General features: G+C 28.5%; 2 non-coding genes across 2 annotated transcripts; one reads left to right on the plus strand and one right to left on the minus strand.

Annotated features, from left to right (window-relative positions):
• Nucleotides 1-775: 775 nt before the first annotated feature.
• On the minus strand, nt 776-891 carry LOC130822988 (U5 spliceosomal RNA). Its single transcript, XR_009046482.1, has one exon. It is a non-coding gene; the product is annotated as a U5 spliceosomal RNA (small nuclear RNA).
• Nucleotides 892-2,640: 1,749 nt separating this feature from the next.
• On the plus strand, nt 2,641-2,722 carry TRNAS-UGA (transfer RNA serine (anticodon UGA)). The gene has a single exon. It is a non-coding gene; the product is annotated as a tRNA-Ser (tRNA).
• Nucleotides 2,723-9,316: the final 6,594 nt, after the last annotated feature.

Raw genomic sequence — 9,316 nt, forward strand, 5'->3', positions numbered from 1 at the left:
ATAGGTTGCAATGACCGTCGCAAAAGACTAAATATAACAGTTGCAAAGTGACCGTCGCAATAGGTCTATAGCGACAGTGATAAGAACCTATTGCTACGGTTATAGTGAGACCGTAGCAATAGATCTATAGCGACGGTTATAAGAAGCTATTGCTACGGTTAAATTGAAACCGTCGCAATAGATAGTTGAACCGTCGCAATAGACCTATACCTACGGCTACAAATGCGACAGGTATGGAACCGTTGCTATAGACCTATTGCAACGGTTATTGAACCTATTGCTACGAGTATTTGGGGTAGCAATAGCTCGTTAATGTAGTAGTGTCAGTTGAAGTTCGTGTCGAGTGTCAATCGGTCTCGGGTTGTCATCGATTACTAATTGGTTCGGTTTTTTCGGGTACAGATCAGGTTCGAGCTTTATTTTTCGAGTAGTTATCGGTTACGGATAACTATTCATCGGGTCAATATCGAAATAAGTTAATAGTCAGGTTTTTAATTGATATATGCTCATTTATTTACAAAAAATAATTACCGATTGTTTTATCAGATATAGCAGATAGGGGTGTCAAACAGGTCGGGTTGGGTCATTTTCAGGTTCGGATCATATATAAATGGGTCAATAAACCCTTAACCTGAACCTAACACATTTAATTAATGGGTCAAAAATTGAAACCCCGACCTGATCTGTAGCAAATCGGATCAACCTGCTAATGACCCATTTAACCTACTTTTTTTTAGGTCATTAAATTCATATATTTTAGGTCATTTGACCCATTTAACCTTAATTAAAGGCTTCCTCCAAAAATAAACGTATGCCACTTAATGCAGCGAGCACACGGTATTCTTTAGTAAAAGGTGAAAGAATAGTTCGCTTTGTGCTCACGGGGTGGCTGCGTAAGTTGGTATGAGATCTGTGGAAGTGATTTAAAGTATTTTTCTTTTATTAGTATCTTTCATAGCCGATGTGGGACAACTTCCTTTGTTATTGAAAGTCATCTTCAGCTGACAAATCCCTTAGCCGATGTGGGACAACTTCTTTTCTTATTGAAAGTCATCTTCAGCTGACAAATCACTCAATACATGGTAATTGGTATTATCTTAGTTTTACTAAGTATTTGGCAAATGCTGATCCGTCTTAAATTTAATAAATGGGTTAAACAGGTTTTTTATAAACAGATCCGGTCGGGTTGACCTATTTAATTAATTGGGTCAAAAATCTAAACCCAAACCCGCTAATTTCGAGTCGATTTCAGATCAGGTTAGCAGGTCGGGTCAGCTTTTGCCAGCCCTAATAGGCAGATCAATTTATTTCAATTAGTTTATATATATATATATATATATATATATATATATATATATATATATATATATATATATATATATATATATATATATATATATATACATATATATATATATATACATATATATATATATATACATATATATATATATATACATATATATATATATACATATATATATATATATATATATATATATATATATATATATATATATATATATATATATATATATATATATATATATATATACATATATACATATATACATATATATATATATATACATATATATATACATATATATATATATATATATATATATATATATATATATATATATATATATATATATATATATATATATATATATATATATATATATATATATATATATATATATATATATATATATATATATATATACATATATATATACATATATATATACATATATATATACATATATATATACATATATATATATATATATATATATATATATATATATATATATATATATATACATATATATATATATATATATATATATATATATATATATATATATATATATATATATATATATTCTGTATGCAATCTCTTCTGAATAGAACTTGTATTCTTCCTTTTTCCGTATTATTAGAAAACTGAAATTGGACTTAATTTGCTAAATTTAGGTGAAAATTTGATTCGGATTTATAACAGTTCGATTTACAATCGGTTCAGGTTTGTATCAGTTCGGGTTAAAAACAGTTTGATTAATAATCGATCGGGTTTGTATCAGTTCGGGTTAAAAACAGTTCGATCTTAATCGATTTTAGTCAGGTTACATTCGGTTACGTGCATAATTCGGGTTGCATTTGACTCGGGTCGATCACTGTTCAGTTCGGGTAACATCGGTTAAGGTTTATATGTCGGTTATAAAATTCGGTTGCAGTTCGAGTTTGATTTTGCCCTTTTCGGTTATCAAATGGTTCGAGTGAAGTATCGGTTCGGGTAATTGCGGTTCGGTAAACCTAAAAAACTTACATTTTTCGGGTCGGATAATTTTCGATTTCGGGTTGGTTTTTTGGGTCGGGTTTGTTTTGAACAGCTCTAGATATAGATATGAATAATTGAAGAAAAATCAAGGTGTTCATAAATTTTATTTTAATGTAGATTGCATATTAAGATATTAACATCATTTCATTTCATCCATGGAATTAAAAGAAATCAAATTTCCAAGACTTTTGAGAGATGAGGCAACAAAAGTTCAAAAAAGGAAATTAAATTGGGTCGTCAATTTGAGAAAAAATAATATAAAATAAATTTAGGAATGCAATAGTAATCATATAGTCGATATGTCCGAGTGGTTAAGGAGACAGACTTGAAATCTGTTGGGCTTCGCCCGCGCAGGTTCGAACCCTGCTGTCGACGGATTTTTTGTACATTCTTTATCTTTTTCAGAGCCCCAATATACGATTAGGGTTGACAAAAGTTTAGTCTAAATCGTAATTTTAATATTTATTCTGGTCTACGGTTTAAACCGTCTGGTCTGTTCTTTTAAGAAATCATGGTTTATGATCTGGTCTCTATTTTTTATTTTTCATACCAAATCAGACCACAAACCATAACAAGACCAATAATTCAAGTTTTTTTTAAAAAAACAAGCTATGTTGCTACCTAGATATTTCGAGATGTAGTTGTTTTTATATAATAATATATATACTTGAATAATGTTAATGCAATCAACTAATTACAAATTATTATATATGGCTATTTTAGGTAGAAAATATTTATATAAACACATATATTAATTTGAAAAAAATATAGAATGAAAAACTGTAGACTAGACCATTGTAGAACTGTATGGTCCGGTCTGCTCTGGTGATTTAAAAAATCTAGTCTGATTTGAAAAATTTTCAGACCAAAATTTTTGGTCGTTTGATCTGATTTTAGTGTTAAACTGGACCAAATCGTATTGTGTGCACTCCTATATACGACCATACTTCCCTGGTTTTTCAATCTTGTTTTTTTATTTCTTAAACCCTACCACCTCCACCGAAACAATAATTTTTATGACTTTTCATTTTATATTTTAGAATAAACCAATCATATACAATCAAACAAAAATATATGTTCATTTCATTTCAAACAAAAAAAAATGTTATCCAACTGATTTTAAAATCTATTTTTTTATGGCCATTTTTTTTAATAGCCATGAGCCATATCCAAAATATGTACTCTTAATAAATAAATGTCAATTTTATGTCTGATCCATATAAGAAGCACCATGAGCAATGGCAAGATCCCATTTTCCTAAGGGCCCAATTTAAAACCAAAAAATTAAAAAATAAATGTTATTATTATTACAGCAGATACCAGACATCATTTACACACACAAATTAAATTCCCCGATTTTTTTTATTTTCCTTTCCCATAAAATGCTTTTCAAACTTCCCAATTAAGATGACTTTTTATTTATTTATCACGCATATCACGCATATCACACATTCATTAAACTTTCAACATCCTTTTTTTTCTACTAGAATTTACAATGTAATTCTTTTTTCTCTAAAAAAATCTTTGGATCTGAATTCACGCATATCTTCTCATTTTCACTAAAACTCCATTTCCCAATAATTGCAAAATGAAGAAGCCATTAAAAGTAACTAGTGAAACCGTGAAGGTATCATCTCTTCTCTATGACTTTATTTTATTTTATTTTTCCTTGTTAGTAAAATTTCTTGTTGAATCTGTCAAGAAATTACGTTTATGGGAATTCAGGGTTGAATTTTTTTAATTTGGATCATTTTTGGTAAAAAGTTGTAGACTTGCGTTGAGCCATTGATTATATAAATTGCTTTAGCAGAATTCTATTTTATTTAATTATTTCGGTATAAAGTTATAGACTTGCATTAGAATTAGTTAAGAGAATTGATAAATTAGTTCAATCACAAAGAGGAGACTTGATAAATATTTTAAAAAAGAATCACAAAATGATTAAATATGGAGAATATTAGTGATACTTTTGTTGATGATGCCATTGATTATGATACTAATATTGATAATAATGTGAGTCTGAATGAGAATTCCAATGTTGCTGATGATACTGAGCACGCTAATGTTATTGATGATGATAGTGAGCATGTTTTTGATACTAACGTTGATGATGATGATTTTGTTAATAATAATATCGATTATAATGTTGATATAGATTCAACCCCTGAAATTTAACACCATAATTGTGAGATTCAAGTATCTGCACGAAATGATTCTCAATTTCTCATTTGTAATAGTAACTCACAAATAGTTTGAGCTACATATCTTACATATAAGTCGTTATGGATCTCTCATGTTGACAAGGAGATTGTGACACTTTAGATTGACAGTTTACACATGAATGAGAACGCTATCTAATTTGACGAAGACCTCAATCTGCTAAAGAAATGATCAGCAAGGTACTGCATGAGAAGAAAACATTGAGCCAAAAGAACTGTATAGCAAGGCAAGGCCAGCTGCGTAGCAGCGACAACAAGCTGTATTATTTGATATCTTCTAGGATGTTTACATTAAAAATAATATTCAACATATAGAAAGTATTTTAGTTGAATTTCAATGAAAATAAAAGAAAAGCAATCAGAACCTTTTGCATAGACAATAAGACGTACATTTTCATCTCAGCTTGAAAAGGATACCTTTATATCTACATGATCACAAAACCGAGAACTAATTAATAGGTTGAATCGAATGATATATAATATATAGGATGGATAGGACATGAATTAGAATGGGAGTATTAAACAATGAGTTCATGCATATATACATGGTAAGGAAAAGCAATCAGAACTTTTTGCATAGACAACAATGAGAAAGCATACATGTCCCACTGGAATCTCCATCGCCATTCTGTTACCTATCAGATCATATAATGTGAAAACAGTAGATGACAGAGTGCTAACCGAGCAGCTAATGCAACACAATGGCAGCTGTGGAGGTTGTTCAAACGAGGATGGATGAAGGAATCAACTGTAGAGTTCTGTTTCAAAAGCAAAGCAAATTTGCAAAATCAAATGTTGAGTAATGTACTGCTTTGTCATGAAGAAGATCAATAGGTAGTTAGTAAATGGCATATGAATGAATCAGAAAGATAGTCAGTAAGCTTTGAACTCGCAATGATACAGATAGACCTCAAAGAGTATGTAAGGGCCCATAAGATCACAATCATTAATCTACTCTTTGTAAGCATAGAGACTTTATGATTTGATTTTCTAATCCAGGATAATAAAACAACACAAAGGTTTTTTAATAAAATGTTTGATTTCATGTCATAATTCTTGAACAGCGATATAATTTACAAATTACAACCTGAATCTATTTATAGAAATTTAGAAAAGGTAGAAATTATGATCCAAGTCCTAAAGAGCATGCAAAACAACCTTACTACAATAACTACTTTAACTCCGTAGGCTAACTAACAATGAAGTTACATCACTAAGTACTCTTACATAAAATAAATTATATGCATGAAAAATTATATTTGTATCAGTTTCATAAAGCGAGAGGAATAATATTTCCTACATTTAATGGTAAAAGGGGAGAAGAATAATATTTCGTACTAATTTTACTGCCTTATTTTATTATTGGAATCCAGCGAGTCCTAAAGGATATCGTCATAAAATGAAATAAGTACCTTTGTATCCCTATAGTTTTAAGTTATTGCACAAAAATGATATAGCCACGAACTTAATCAGGCCGGAAAATATATCGAACAAAAAATTGAAGCTCATCAGAATACCAATGCAGACTACAATAATGCCAATAGAATTGATTATCACAATTCATAAAATTCATTAATTTACCCAAACAACATGTGAATGAGTAAAATTTGTTGAATCAGTAAAATTCTACCCATCTAATAACCAGAATTCATCAATAAATCTCACCTTGAACTTCTGAGCTGAGCAAAAAATGATGATAATTCAAGTTTCTCTTTGAAAAATTAGTGTTCAATTGGGAAAACTCACAACTATTCATTTCGAATTCAATAGAATCGAGAAACTACTAGTAAAAATTAAGGCTAACATTTAACTTAAATTTCAATAGTCTACTAAGGGTTTGAGGGACGACTGCTGGCAGCAGAAACTCAAGAGCCCATTCGAGCAGCCCTTTGCTTGCATCGTCCTTGTGCACTATCACTTAATGAAACATAAACAATCCTTTTTTTTTTTTTTTTTTTTTTCTTTTTTGTCCTGTTGAATTATCAATTGCTTCCACAGGCTGCTCTTCGGCTGTAACCTGATAGATGATTTATTTCCCAGAGAATTATTTTTGTCACCACAAAGATATTCTTCCATAGACAGCCAAATTCATCAATTTCTATATTCTACGCCTCCTCACATTCAAGGGAACATAATCAAAATGTAAATACAATAATACAATTCCTAGATACAAGCATCTATTTTGCTGATTACTTATCTTTAATCTTCCCTATTTTTGTAAATTATCCTTGATTTGATAAGTGTTATTACATTCAATCTGATAAATACCATACGAATTAACAACATAACATTTCACGAACTCAAAATTTAATAGGTCGATGTTTAAGCGAACCTGATATTCACATGTTTATAAGAATTCTGGGTTGCACATGCACATTTAAGATAAACAATTTTTAGGATCAAAGACGTTCTAATGATAAAGAAATAAGTAAATAAAAATGAAAATCATAAAACAGCGAAAGTCTTAAAGTTTACAACTTGAGAGCCTATGGGCCGTTTCAAAACCAAATCAAGTTCAAAATAAAAACGTTCTTGCTTAAATAAATGGACTTTGTTATACATAGCCCTAAGGGCTATGTATAAAAATTAGCAAATCCCTATAATAAATGTACATGGACTAATTTCAATGGAATCTTTGACAAATTTATTAATAGATCAACAAATTACTCATTAAATTAGCCTTGTAAAATAATTAATCTTTGACAAGTTCACCATAAAATTAAAGTAATAAATTGCTCTTATATTGAAAAAAAAAAATTACTCATGATTTATATGTGGAATATAAAAGAATCTTATTAGCATTTATGGTTATATGTAGCCCTTAGGGCTACATATAACATTTGCCTAAATAAATATAAACATCCACACATACACACATCCCAATACTAAATTAAAGGAAAATATAAAAAGTCATTAATTCGAATATATATATATATATATATATATATATATATATATATATATATATATATATATATATATATATATATATATATATATATATATATATATATATATATATATTCATAAAATTTAAAAATTATCAACATTATTCGTTTTTAGCAAATTGAAATTTTACTAAAGAGTCATTAAATGTTATAAATAAATATGCACACATAACTTTTCTAACAAATTAAAACTTCTTTAAAGAATTAGGATTTATATAATAAAAACTTCTTCAATCAAAATGTATGAACATAATCTTTCTCACAATTTAAATTTTGTTAAAGGATTTTAAACTCATGAATAACTATAGACAATAACACAGAAACAAAATACCTCCTAACAAATTGAAAACAAATTGAAATTTTGTTTAAGAAGTATAAATTTATGAAGCTATAAACAATAATATGAGCATAATTCTTATAACAAATTGAATTTTGTTAAAGAATTATAAATCATAAGAACGTATACAAAAATGAAAACATAAATATAATTTTTTTAACAAAATGAATTTTATTATGTAGTGTTTGAGAATAAGTTATTTTTAAATTCTTCACTTGCACTTTACATGGTTGTTTTTTTTAGTGAGTTAATTGATATTTATTTCGATTTTAAAGAGTGTTTTTTCGTTTTTGTGCAAAATTGTATATTGAATAAGATTGTATTGTATAGGTGAATCACATACTGCTATAGGAGTGGCTAGTGTAGTCTTGAGAATATGGGATAAACATCCACAATCTAACCATTACGTTCAACGATCATTTAATGTTTTGTAGTTTGCTTTGTGTTGGTTGTTATAGACAATGGTTTCTCTCCTTATTTCAGAGTCTTAAAGTTTGTTCTATATATTGCAGGTTTACTATATATTTCCTTTGATAAAAGATCAGTAACTGTAAATATTTAATCTTGGTCGCTTTTTTAATGTTCAAATTTGGTTGCTTATTTTAAAAGATCATCTCAGCACGAGTGGTCGGTAAGTCTCTTGAGCAGACTCAATCTTTTAAGTGTCTATTAATTCCAACAAGAGTTAAGAAGGAAAGAAAATGCGAGTCACTTTGATAGCTGTAGGATATATACATTACAGTGTTCTTTTAATGTGACTTTTATGTGTAAAATGTCCATCTAAAGTGTCACAATCTCCTTGTCAACATGAGAGATCCATAACGACTTATATGTAAGATATGTAGCTCAAACTATTTGTGAGTTACTATTACAAATGAGAAATTGTGAATCAATTTAGCTGAATATTTACTATTTTAACTATGAGTGTGGGTGAATTTTGTTCTTATACATTAAAAATTAGGGTAGCCTTTGGCGTACGTTTTGGTTGGGATAGCTCCAAAGGCAAGACCTTTTACAAATCCCCTCCTTTCGGTATATATATTATTTTATTTACGAAAAAAAAAATAATTTTGTGTTGTTTTTATGTACAACAAATATACTTCATTTTAATATAAAGTTATTAATAAATATGCAATGCAAGTGTGTATATATATTCTTTTACTTATAAAAAAATAAATTTAAAAATGTGTATATCACTATTTGTTTAGCAAATTAGTATATTTAAATATATTTAAAAAAGAGGTTATTTGTATTTTTGGTTTTAAACAAAAGATACAAATAACCTTTTATTTGTATCTTTGGTTTGAACCAAAGATACAAGTAACTGTTATTTGTATCTTTGGCTTTCAAACGATACAAATAATGTGTTATTTGTAACTTTCTTATAAGTAACCCCCCAATATAAGATACAAATAAGTTTTTTTTCCTAGTGATATTTGATCCAAGAAATTGGGATGGTTTAGAT

This window comes from Amaranthus tricolor, chromosome 8 (assembly GCF_026212465.1).
Source record: "Amaranthus tricolor cultivar Red isolate AtriRed21 chromosome 8, ASM2621246v1, whole genome shotgun sequence".
NCBI classification, from domain to species: domain Eukaryota; kingdom Viridiplantae; phylum Streptophyta; class Magnoliopsida; order Caryophyllales; family Amaranthaceae; genus Amaranthus; species Amaranthus tricolor.